At 34.5% G+C, this 13864-nt stretch overlaps 1 protein-coding gene across 4 annotated transcripts in view; it reads right to left on the bottom strand.

Moving 5' to 3' along the window:
- LOC140451799 (alpha-1,6-mannosyl-glycoprotein 2-beta-N-acetylglucosaminyltransferase-like) overlaps positions 1-13864 on the bottom strand; it is a 59804-nt gene that overhangs the window by 27975 nt on the left and 17965 nt on the right. The window contains exon 1 of one of the 4 annotated variants that reach the window (XM_072545661.1): positions 5247-5392. The exons of the other annotated variants lie outside the window; for them this stretch is intronic. The gene's annotated coding sequence lies outside the window, so the exon portion shown is untranslated. Of the gene's footprint in view, positions 1-5246; positions 5393-13864 lie in introns of those variants that run through there. 4 annotated transcript variants of the gene reach the window in all.

The following is a 13864-nucleotide window of genomic DNA, read 5'->3' as shown; positions in this document are numbered from 1 at the left end:
CTTCCTTCAAATTTCGGCCGTGTTTCCAACTTACATTTCGTCTCGTCTTCTTTTATCTCTGCTGTAATTGGATTGTTTCCTCTCTCTGCTGTCCCTGTTTCCTCCAGCTTCTTTTCCATCTCTTTCATCTTTTCTTCGAAGGCCGACATATCGGCAGCAACTTGGTTTTTTAACGAAGATATTCTATCGTCGAGGGCAGACATCTCAGAAGTGACTTTAGAGATTTCCGAAGAGATGTTAGCAGAAACTTTGCTTTCCAGGGACGAAATCTCGTTAGAAACTTTGTTTTCTAATGACGCGATGTCACCAGAAACTTTGGCTACATCAGAAGAAACTTTCGAAATATCGTCAGAAACTTTGTTCTCTAATGATGCGATGTCACCAGAAACTTTCGAAATCGACGAGAGGACAGCATCTTCAAATATATAAGTCTCTGGATCTAGTCCTTCTTCTAGCAAAGCGTTCTTTAGTCGTTGGACTAACTCAGCCTTTTTTCCGGTAGAAGCTAATTCTCTGTCTTCAAGATGTCTTCTTAAATTAGTCACTGTCAGCTCATAAATCGTAGCCATTTTCACAATTTATTTTATATCACACTTCTGCACCACTGTTAGGAATTTATTAATTGTTATGTCTTTAATTTATAATGTCTTTACTAATTTATTATATTGTTCCTACTTTAATTTATTAAAAGGCACGATAATTTATATAAGTTTATTTATCACTAAATATACAATAATTTATTAGTAGGCGAGCGTAACAATAATAATATCGCGAGCGCGAATCTTCTTTATTAACTGTCCCTTCCAAATAAAGTTCCGTTATTATATACCAGTGCCGTTATCTCGAATAGTCTAAAACCTTCGATGGCGAAACGGTAAAGGCAAACTGGATTTCCCTCATATCGGTTCTGGAAGGTCGCTCAGGTAAATCGAGGCCTCTCGTAAACTCTACAACATATTAGATTAAAAACATGTTTTAAAGGTTAAAACTATGACTCATATTTTTACGTAACAGTATCTATGTTATATTCAAGTGACTTTTCTAGAATCATATCTTTCCAAAAAAACTATGTTGAAGAAGAATTTCAAAGTTCAAAATCGTTATACATAAAAAATGTATTTTCTTTGCTTTCAATGGATCAATTTTCTTTTTCTTTATTTTTTTTTTATCAGATGTAACTCGAATAGAGAAACCTAAATCCCAAAGATGCTTTAATTTTCTTATAAACAAATTACGTTGGATAAGTGGAGTGCTCTTTTATATGTAAAAAATTGGCAAACTTCTATATAGTTTAGCTTTCGTTGTGCAAGAATTTAAAAAATTTCAATTTTAAAAGGTAACATTAAATTTCAAAATTTAGTAGAATAGTTATACCATCTACGTGAACAGTATGATTTAATTGATCAAATAAAGAATATTCATCATTTTAAATTACTGCAGTATTTTCTTCTGAAGGTGGTTTTAAAGCTGGTAAAAAGTCTTGGAAAAAAAAATAATAAATCTACAGGAAGTGATGGTATACCCGCGGAACTTAAATGTGGAGGTGCTACTCTGACTAATCATATATATAAAATCATACTGAGAGCCTGGAATGAGGAACAAATCCCAGAAGAGTGGTGTATTGGGATCGTTTGCCCGCTACACAAAAAGGGCGATGAATTAGAATGTAGAAACTATAGGGGAATAACCCTCCTTAATACAGCATACAAAATATTTTCGAGTATTTTATATGGTCGCCTGAGTGAATATTCAGAGGAGCTTCTTGGTGAATATCAAAGTGGTTTTAGGCCTGGTCGATCAACAACAGACCAGATCTTTGTGCTAAGGCAAATACTGGAAAAAACCAATGAATTTAATATCGACACATACCATCTTTTCGTAGATTTTAAATCGGCCTATGATAGTGTCCTAAGAAATAAATTGTATGAAGCCATGGATGAATTCCACATCCCCGATAAACTGATAAGATTGGTTAAGGCTACAATGCGTAAAATTATTTGCAAAGTCCAAATACAGGGCGAACAATCACAGGCATTTGAAACGCATGTTGGGCTGCGACAGGGAGATGCGCTGGCGTGTCTCCTTTTCAACATAGCTTTGGAAAAGGCGGTCAGGGATGCCCAAATAGACAGCAGAGGAAACATTTTTAATAAATCATCCCAAATTTTGGCATATGCAGATGATGTTGATCTAGTTGCCCGCACAACACGCAAGCTAGAAGAAATGTATACCACCTTGTCACACGCCTCAAAAAATATGGGCCTGCAAGTAAATGAAAATAAAACTAAGTTAATGGCATCAACACCCAACAATAGAGCCAGAAACATCGGCCACCAATTCACGGTTGATAATTCTACCTTTGAAGTGGTGGACAAATTCACATACTTAGGCTCCCTGATCACCAAGGAGAACGTCATGACGGAAGAAATCAAGCGAAGAATAATCCTAGCAAACAAATACTATTTTGGACTGAGTAGACATATGAGAAGCAGAAACTTAAGCCAAAAAACAAAAATAACCATATACAAAACCCTTATACAACCAGTGTTGACATATGGGTCGGAGGCATGGACCATTTCCAAGGCAGATGAAAATCTCCTGCTTATATTTGAACGAAGGATCCTGAGAAGAATATTTGGTGGCATCTGTGAAAATGGTGTTTGGAGAAGGAGGTACAACTACGAGATATATCACAGATATAAACATATGTTTGGTGGTAAGGACGTAGTATCCTTTATAAAAATAGGAAGACTAAGATGGGCAGGACATCTGGCAAGATCACAGCAGAACAACCCTCCTAGAAGAATCCTTATGTCACAACCTGTGGGAAGTAGAAAAAGGGGTAGACCAAAACTCAGATGGAGGGATGGTGTAGATGAGGATGGTAGACAAATAGGCGCAGCAAACTGGCAACAGTTGGCAATGGATAGAACTGACTGGCGTAATAGACTTGGGAAGGTCGAGGCTCTTTTATAGGGCTGTAGCACCAATAATGATGATGATGAAAAAGTCTTGGAGGCACAATGGGTTGCCGAAGCCCAGAGCGTAAGAAAACTCTGAGAAATGCTTACTGCTCTCTAACGAATGAAGACACAACTTTTGTGTCGCGAAACCACTGGGTATATGGCTGGAAATGTATGTACGTTATGTAGCAGACAATAGAGGGTGAAAAGCGGGTTTCCGGCGCCTCAAAACTGGAACATTTCCAGCTAAAGGAAGAAATCCCGAAAAAAATATTAGACTGGATCTCCACGGAGAAACTAAACCGAGGAAGACCAGCAACAACATGGATGAAGGGCATGACAGAAATCTTAGCGAAGAAGACTGCGATAATAGAAATGTGTGGCGATTGGGAACGGAAATACGTCAGTAAATGACCGATTTGGAGTGTAATTTTCCCGTCACGACGAATTTGATTGAAAATTTGGATTCAAGTTCCTCTTACTCTCTACTCCACTTTTGGATTCGAGCCCAGGGTAGCTTTTAATTGAGGGGTGAAAGCCACCACTTCTCGGGGGTGAAAAAACATACGTTCAAAAACTCGTTCACTAAGTCAATACTTTTTGAGATATTTGCGAGTGAAAATGTTCATTTTTCAAAAAAAAAACACGTTTTCAGACAGTTTTTAAGAAATAACTCAAAAGGTCAGTATTTAATCGAAAAAAATATTCTTAGCAAAAATGTAACTTATAAAAAAAGACAATAAACGGTGAATTTATTAAGTATGTAGACCCAGTAGACGCAAAGTTGTAGCTCATGCAAAGTAAGTTCTTATTTTTCAAATTCCAAATCGAATATTTCAACGTAAAATAACCAAAAAATGAAGCAATTTTCGGGAAAAACTCATCAAAACTTTTTTAAAGTGTTGAAAAAAAGCTTTATTTTTGTTTTTTTCTTTGTTTCTAGCATCAAACCTAAGCGAGTTGTGCTCAAAAAAATTGGTAAATTTTTTGGTAAAAAAAAATCGTGAAAATCACCCCCTCTCCCATTAGCACCCCAAATGAAATTAATTGTAACTGGCTTACAATTTATTTATTTATGTATTACTTATGTGATATGTAAGTTTGACCTGTTCCAAAGTGCTAATTTTTGAAAAATATGGTTTTAAAGTAAACGAAAATTGTTGAAATTTTGAAAAAATGCGTTTTTTTCAAAATAACTTAAAAAGTATTGGCGATACGAAAAATATTGAAGAGTAAAAAAAATATAGGTTTTGTTTTTCTGAACATTTTGATTTTTTTTTTGTTTTTCTGTAAGACAAAAATTGGTTCAGATTAAGATATGGCTGTTCAAAGATTGAATACACTCGTGATTAGTGACTCGTTCAAGCCCTTTCAAAAATAAAGGTTTAAAAAATTAATTTAATTAAATGATTTTATTTATGATTTTGATTATGATAATGATTTATTGCCCTTCAAAAACCTACAAAATGTTTTTTTAAGCACTTCATAGCTTAAAAGCTAACCGAGTTATGAGTAAAAAAAACACATATTTTAGGAGATCAGACCGCGTATACTGGAGCATTGCAAGATACACATAATGTGCTATTAAGGCACAGACTTACTTTCACAAATCTTTACAAACTAATAAGGGTTTTTTTAAGTTAAAATAAAATAAATTCATAACATTTTGATTAAAAAATTATTGTATTTATAGTTAGTATTCTAATTTATTTGCAAGGGGTGGTTTTTATAAGGGTAGAAACTATGTGGTAAAAAATTATAACAGTAAAGAAATCTAAATTGAATGTCAGTATATAATTAAATAATTCCAATTTGCTTGAGAGGTGAAAAGTACGAACTTTTAAGAAATATCATGCAGGGCAAAAGAAGTGTGGGAAGAAGAAAAATATCGTGGCTTCGTAATCTACGTGAATGGTTCGGGTGTAGTTCGATTGAACTTTTTAGGCGCGCTGCTAACAAAGTCGCAGTGGCCATAATGATTTCCAATCTCCGCTAGGAGTGGCACGCGAAGAAGAAGAATTTGCTTGAGTTTACAATTATACGATTTTTTTATAATAGGGGTAGTTTTCATCCTTAAAAAAGCAACGCAACGGCACAAGTCGAATTTTGAAGTGAAGGGCAAGTATAACCTAAATCCAAATTTTTATGCAATTCGGTTGTGACACGGAAAATTACACGGTATCGCCGTATTTCACGTTCATTTACAGGCCTAAAAGGTGCATTACCCTATAAAAACCGTTTTAATTTATTTAAGTGTTTTTCTTAATACATTTTATTTCTTACTTGTAATTTTGTTTATTAAATGACCAGCATCATCTTGCTGAACATCACTCTTTGAATAAAAGTACAAATATCGGTGTTCCGGCGATATGAATTCACATTTCTTAGTTAGTACTATTAGATAACTGTTGTTAACTCTGTGATAACTAGAATATCTTGCACTAAACACAAAATGTACTTACTTCCTATCTATTTTGACGAGAAATATCTAACCACAATATAAATCTTTGATTTTTAGTGACGTCTAGAATTTTTAATTCAAGATTAGACTAACAAAAGGGAAAATCCCAGCGGTTGGCTGTGTACTATAGTTGAAAAAAACTTGTAATAAAGTAAACAACTCGTAATTTATAATGTTATATATTTAAACTTTTTATAAAGAAACCCGGCACTTTTCTTATGTAAAAGCGGTTTCAGTTAAATTGGCTGAAACTTTGCAGAGAGTTGATCAAAAGTTATCAGCAGTAACTTGTGACTAAAGCTACATGCAGAATTTCAGCCAATTTAACTGAAACCACTTTTACATAAAAAAGTGCCGGGGTCCTTTGTAAACTATCAGAGATAAAAGGAAGGGGGAAAGAGAATTGAAACATTGTGGTGAAGGGAGTCATTTGAAAACCAAAGTGAAGGGTGAGAAAGGTAGCATTAAAAGAAATTAGAAATGGTCATAGAAGTAGAAGATTATTGAAGGTAGGTGGGAGATGTTGTACTTGATCTAAGACTGGAAAACATGAAACGATATAAAAGCAAGGTTGTAGGCGAATGGACAAAAGTCTTAAGGTTATATAAATTGGTATTTTGGAGAAGGTAGCTAGCTAGTTAGGATAATACAGTAATAATAGATACGAAGAGTAGTAAAAAGATAAAAAAGGAAGTAATACAAGATTAAGAGAATATTTGACGAATTATATAAAGACACGATTGAAACAAGAGTGACGATTGATGCAATTTGGGCCAATCCTCTTATATCTGACAGTTTGTAGGTCTTTATAAAGATCCAAACGTAGTATATTTTTATGTTGGATATTGTGTATCAAAGTAACACCATCTGGGATGTTGAGATGGTGAATATTATATTTTAGGTGATGAGGAAAGGCTAAGTGTTATTCTGTTTAGAATGTTTGACGATCTGGTGGATAATGATCGGTATATTCTACCAATGTAGGTGGCATCACAACCTCACTGCGGTTCATATAGTGGATAGAATCTTTTGTGTTAGTTAAAATTTTATTTAGAATGTTCTTAACTTTAAAAACAATTAGTGTTTTCAGATGTGCTCGACAAAGTGTTTAATTTTTCAGAGATAATCGAGTTATGGAACTACAATGACATGTAAGTGGGAGAAATCATGGACGTGTGTTTATACGTCCATGGGAGAAATTGATGAGTTAGGAAGAACGGCAGCGTGGTGAAGAAGTTGGACTTCTCATTTTCGGATTCGTCTCTGGATGATACTGGAGTCATACCCACTATTGATTGCAATTTGTTTGATTATGTTTAATTCTTGATGTACTCATGTGCAGGCAAAGGAATGGTATCTGTGAATTAAACTTCTGAAAGTGGAAAATTTGTGAGATAGAGGGTTATTAGATGACATGATCGGTTTGAGGTAGATACCAAAGTTGAACTTGTCGTTAAGTCTAGTAATGGACAAATCTAGAAAGTTTATGGCATTTGAAGATTCTAGTTCTATAGTGAATATCTTTGTACAGGTCAGAATCATAACTGGAAAATCGTAGCTCTTATGCAACATTTTGTTGTAAATACATTTTTCACTAATGTGGAACAGAAATTCTTGATAACAGGACACAGCTTTTTACTCTGTGACAGGGACTTTGCCCTGATTGAGCGTCATAAGATATCTGTAATGGTTTATGTTCCTTCCCAGTGGTAGAAGTAATTACAGCCGTTTCAGAAAAGTTTTCTGTCTATTTAATGTCTACTGAAAATTTTAAAGATCTTAGCATTATTGAAAACTCTCTGAGTAAAGACTTTCACAAGAGGACAGTAAACTTTCGAATAACTCATTTTGCGTGGTCACTGGCACATGATGATCAAACTTCATCGCGAGCCAGGACCTCCCACAACATCCTTCAGCCATGGAATACTCACTACCTTGCAAAGAAAGCAGAAAGAAGGAACATCAATCTTCCTCCGGTAAAAATCGCAACATTTCGCAAACTTTATGAAGGACAAATTCCAATAAAAAAGGAGAAAAAGAAGGATCTCAAGTCAATGATGCCATAGTGATGTTTTATAAAAAGGTTTACAATAATATTGTTATAATATTTAATGTATTAACTTATTTTTTATCGCGAAAAATGTTTTTCTTTATTTCCTGAAAAAATTTTAAAATGGAACGTTACTGGAGGGATGTATTCAATTAAGAACAATCGATTAAAAATTATTATGAAAACCATTATAGAAAAAGAACACTGCAATCCTTTAAATTCACGTCTATCTTCTTTTTTTGTCACAAAATAATCTAAATATTTTCACTGATGTGACTTTATGTGGTTGTTTTTCTCTTTTGGATTATGTATTAATTTGGCTTAAATAAAGATTTGGCATATAGAATTACCAAAACAATTACAATATGAGAGCAATGTAAAGATATTGTATATTATTTTATTCTAGAATTTTAATATTTTAAATTACAATCTTGAAAACTGGAAATAACTACTGGCCTAATTGATGTACCAGCGACATAAAAACTAGTAAATACTAAAGGGTCGCAAAAAAGCGAGTTTACTGGTTTCGTCTTGACTAATCACGGGCCATTACTACTATAAAACTGAAACTGGTTGGTTTTTGTCAGCTCTATATATTAGTTAATACATAATGTTATTTGTATGTGATTATGTGAGTAATTTAATTTTTAGGCCAGTTTAGATATTGGAATTTTATCTTAAACAAAGTCTTGAAGTCATTTGTTCAAGAAGGAAAAACGCCTTATGATGAGTGCGGTTCACCCCTTACGGTAAAACTTGTGGTAGCGGAAAAGTTCAATCGCCACAGAATAGAGAAATAGTGAGCTGGAGATCTTATGAAGCTTACTGAAGGGCAAAAACAGTGCAAGAATAATAAAAGAGGATTTGGTGGTACGGACATATATTAATGAAAGCAAAAAACGCAGCTTAAAGAAGATTAACGAAGTGGACACCGGAAAGGAGAAAGACCAAAAGGGAAACCCAAGATATGATGGTAGGGGCAAGTTGATTTAAGAGCACTGGAAATAAAGAACTGGACATAGACACTACTGGATAGAGCAGCTTGGAGACAAATGGTTAACAAAGCCAGAAATTGTCAGGACCTGTAAACAGATGTGCCGAATGGAAAAACCAGTGGACTGATCCACCACAATAAACTTATCTGAAAAGTTCGTAATAACATCTACAATTTCTTTGGAAATGTAAAACGGGTGAGAATATATATATATATATATATATATATATATATATATATATATATATATATATATATATATATACAGCGAAAGAAATACAGAGAATACAATGAAAGACTGGTAGAAAATGCAATTGAAAACAGGAAAAACTATAAGAAAACAAGAAAAGCATTAATCATGGGGAAGAAGCAAGCCGTGGCTCTAACAAACGAAAACTAGAACTACAGACAGAAATGAAATAATACAAATAGTGACTAAATTCTACAACGAACTATACAAAGCCGCTGAAACACTTGTAAAAGAAATCAGTAGGATCGAAAATTAGAAAAATGAAAAGAGGTAAAGCAGTTGGAATAGATGGCATAACAGTGGAACTGCTTAAATACGCTGGCAAAAAACCTTGAAAATCTTAGCAAGAATATTTATCAAATATATAAGAAGATATCAAAAACTACAGACCTATAAGTCTACTACCAATCATATGCAAGATGTTCACGAAGCTCATCAACAACAGATTAATAAATGCATTAGATGCTGCACAGCCAAGAGAGCAAGCTGGCTTCAGAAGTGGATTCAGTACCCTGGATCATATTCATACGCTTTGATAACTAATGAGTAGAGCTAAAGAATATGAAATACCGCTAGCATTATAGATTTCGAGATGGCCCAAGGCAGTAATAGAAGCTTTGACCCAACCAATATATATATATATATATATATATATATATATATATATATATATATATATATATATATATATGTAGGGTTTTTCTTTGTTGTCTAGGGTTTAATAATTATAGGCCACGGGTCGATTCGAATTGAAACAAACACTTTATTGTTAAACTCGTAAATTACAGGAATGATTATGAATATGCAACTAATGTAAACAGTAACTACTTATAACTTGAAATAGGTCCGCGGCTTAATAGCAAAAATATGAACGTCTTTCGTCGTACGTCGTATAGAGATGAGATGCCGTCATATGCATATCAACTCTTCGTCTTAAGTGCTCTACTTACACTGTGTACTCGACCCCCCGTCGAGCTACCATCATACCGCGTTTTATGTATGGTACTTAACTCTGGCTTTCGGCTCGCGGTTCGTGATAAATAGAAGTTATTGGTAACGGAAATAATTTTAATAAGTTTATTTGATGACGAATGCAATCCTACACTCGGCCATCCTCTTCAGAATCCGACTCGGATTCGTCGCTTTCATTGTCGACCCACGGTTTAAGATACTCAGCACACGTTGATGTTCGCATTGGCCCCTCATGCTCACCAATCTTAACAACATCGTAACGATCGTTATCTTTAACCTTGAAAATCTCGTATGGACCTAAGAACTTTCTCTTGAGTTTAAGTCCTGGGCCGAACTGTGTTCTTTTTATTGCAACTAAATCTTTTTCCTTATAAATTTTTGGTCGTTTTCTTCTAGAACTGTACCCATTTTTGTTTTCAGCTTGTACCTTACATATTTGTTCTTTACATCTTTCTCGAAGTTCCTTTCCTTCTTCATCATATATTTTAATCACCTCTTCCTCTATGAGTTCTCTGATTCGAATGTCTTCTTTATTTTTCATTTTTACGCCAACAAATACTTCGAAAGGTGTAGTACCTATACTTCGTTCGTAAGAACAAGGATGATTGTTCTATTCACTCGTTCAACCTGATCGTTTCCCGCTGGTACTTCAGTTGTGACTAGAACATGTTTAATGTTTTCTTGTTGGCAATATCTTTTAAATTCCTCTGATCGAAATGCTGTACCTCGGTCGGTTATCATTCGAGAACGGTTTCCAAATATTCTTCGTTGCTTTTCAAGACAACCTATAACTTCTTTCTTCGTTGTTGACTTCGTCGGGTAAAGCCAAACAAATTTGGTAAAATCGTCTAAATAGTAAATTACATATTTTTGAGCCGTCAATTCTCTAAAAATGTGAGCAATAAACCTCTGCAATACTTCTGGGCTGTTACACAGTCCAAATGGACACTTGAGGAATTCAAACTGTCCGCTGGGCGTGACAAACGATGTGTACTTAGTACTACTAAATTCTACGGGAACATGAAAAAATCCGTTCTTTAAATTAATCGTGCTAAAAATTTTTGCACCTTGTAAACAGTCAAACACGTCTTCAACGAGGGGGAGTGGGAATCTGTCTCTTATTATGTTTTTGTTTACTTTTCTATAATCGCAGCAAATTCTTGTCCGACCGTCTTTCCCCTTTACCAATACTATTGGGCTGGCAAAATCCGAACAACTAGGTTTAATTATACCTTCGTTTAACCATTCATTTATCTGACTGTCTACCTCTTCTTTTTCAGAAACAGATAATCGCCTGGGTCTTTCATAAATCGGTTCCCCGCTTTTTAGGACAATTTTCATTTCAATTTCTGTCGTCTTCGTTTTCTTTGGTTCATAACTTTCCATCAACTGCATAACAATTTCTCTGTGTTTTTCGTCTTCAATGTGTGCTACTTTTACTTCATCTTCTTTATCTTTTTCGTCAAGCATAATGTGCATAATAAAGTTTTCGTCCGTCCTCTTGTACATTACTATCCCATCATCTCTTATACTAACAGATGCTTGTTGTAAAATATTATTTCCAATTATTGCTTGAAAAGATGTCGCAGCTTTTGGGATAATATGAAATGTTAGATCAAACTTCTCTTCGTTAACGTCAGCTTGTGTAGAGAATGATCCTAATGTGTTAACTTTCGCATTTTGTCCTAAGCCTTTCAAAATTATGGTGTCGGGTGTTAAACAAATATCGTTAAAGAATGTATCGTAAACATCTTCTCTTATCGTACATATATCACTTCCTGTGTCAAATAAAGCTGTTAGTGCGATCTGATTAATTGTAAGCTTAACCGCTGTTTTTGGCTGAACCTCAATTACATTTAAAGCTGTGTTTTCTGTAGTAGCCTTCGTCGAATTTTTATTGGGACATTTACTTGAAACATGCCCATATTTGTTGCAACCAAAGCACTTCGTTCCCTTAAACTTATCTGGGCAATTCTTAGATTTATGACCTCTACTTCCACAATTAAAACAAGTAATGTTGTTTTCTCTTTTCACGTCGTTCTTCTCTTTTTTTTCCTTTCTAACGATGTCTTCGTTTTTCTTAAATCCTTCTTTATTTGCTCTAAAGCCTTGAGGTTGTCCAGTAGTCTTCTTACCGCTTATCCTCTCATATAGTTTAATTTTCTCCTTAAACTCTGCAAAATTTTTTGCTCCATATAGCACTAGTTTATTGGATGATTCGTCTTGTATTCCATCAATTATGTATTGTATAACAACTTCTTGTTCTAAGTAAGCTCTATTAGCTATTTCTCTCATTTTAATCATGTATTCTTGTACAGTCTCATCAAATTTTTTTCGTCTCGTCATCAACATTTTATGTATCTGCGCACTATTTACCTGTTCTCCAAATTCTTCTATTAAACTTCTCTTCAATTCAGGCCGATTTCTGATGCCTTTTTCTGACTACACAAACAATTTGGCGAGTCCTTTTAAACATTTTTTTGCATAGATTAATTTTTGCAGATTGTTCCACCCTGTTATCTCAGCTACTTCTTCAAATTCGATAATCCACGTGCGAATAGGATATTCGTCTTTTCCATCAAACGATCTTATGCTGTCCTCCACGTCTCTAAAACTTAATGCAAATGATTCTTGTCGTCTTATACCAGTCGTTCCAGTATTTACGGATATAACTTCAGCGTCATTTCTTGCGCTATAACTCCTTTGTCCAATTTCGTCGACAAAAAATAGGAGTAATAAAATTTTTATTATAATTGATTTCTATTTATTACGGAATTCACTCATAAGACTCATAAAAGTTTAAAAATCGGATACCATAAATGTTCAAATGTATCAAAATGTTTTTATAAGTCACAAAATTAAATCTAGGTCAAATAAAAATAGTTCATTCATATAATAAAAAACACGTGCGTCTTTACTGAGAGTTCATCTACTATACTATTAATTCTGTTATATAAACAAAAGCAAAACTTTCAAAACACAAATGTCATATAAATAACGTTATCTTCTTCGGTCTTTATTTGCTTGGTAGAATGTTGAAAAATAGCTCTTACCTTAGCAAATCATCTTTAATAGTTTTTTAATTCGTTACCATCTTTCATCGGTTGAGATTTTATCCTCTTTGGTCCTGTTTCTCGTTCTTGGCACATCTACTTGAGTTGGTATTGGTAAACAAGGCGTTGTTGTGTCGTCAATCATATAATATCCTGTTCCTCTATCCTTTATCTGCTATCCGCTATCTGCTATCGTTTATCTGCTATCTTCTGCTATCTGCTATCCGCTATCGTTTATCGTTCATCGTTTATCGTTCATCGTTCATCGTTTATCGTTCATCGTTCATCGTTTATCCCGGACAGGCCCCCAAAATGTAGGGTTTTTCTTTGTTATCTAGGGTTTAATAATTATAGGCCACGGGTCGATTCGAATTGAAACAAACACTTTATTGTTAAACTCGTAAATTACAGGAATGAAGAATGAATATGCAACTAATGTAAACAGTAACTACTTATAACTTGAAATAGGTGCGCGGCTTAATAGCAAAAATATTAACGTCTTTCGTCGTACGTCGTATAGAGATGAGATGCCGTCATATGCATATCAACTCTTCGTCTTGAGTGCTCTACTTACACTGTGTACTCGACCCCCCGTCGAGCTACCATCATACCGCGTTTTATGTTTTTTCAGCAATGGTACTTAACTCTGGCTTTCGGCTCGCCATTCGTGATAAATAGAAGTTATTGGTAACGGAAATAATTTTAATAAGTTTATTTGATGACGAATGCAATCCTACACTCGGCCATCCTCTTCAGAATCCTACTCGGATTCGTCGCTTTCATTGTCGACCCACGGTTTAAGATACTCAGCACACGTTGATGTTCGCATTGGCCCCTCATGCTCACCAATCTTAACAACATCGTAACGATCGTTATCTTTAACCTTGACAATCTCGTATGGACCTAAGAACTTTTTCTTGAGTTTAAGTCCTGGGCCGAACTGGGTTCTTTTTATTGCAACTAAATCTTTTTCCTTATAAATTTTTGCTCGTTTTCTTCTAGAATTATACCCCTTTTTGTTTTCGGCTTGTACCTTACATATTTGTTCTTTACATCTTTCTCGAAGTTCTTTTCTTTCTTCATCATATATTTTAATCACCTCTTCCTCTATGAGTTCTCTG

Source organism: Diabrotica undecimpunctata, chromosome 10 (genome assembly GCF_040954645.1).
Source record: "Diabrotica undecimpunctata isolate CICGRU chromosome 10, icDiaUnde3, whole genome shotgun sequence".
Classification (NCBI taxonomy): Eukaryota; Metazoa; Arthropoda; class Insecta; order Coleoptera; family Chrysomelidae; genus Diabrotica; species Diabrotica undecimpunctata.
Note: the sequence above shows the minus strand (reverse complement) of the source record. Positions and strands in the feature narration are given on the sequence as shown.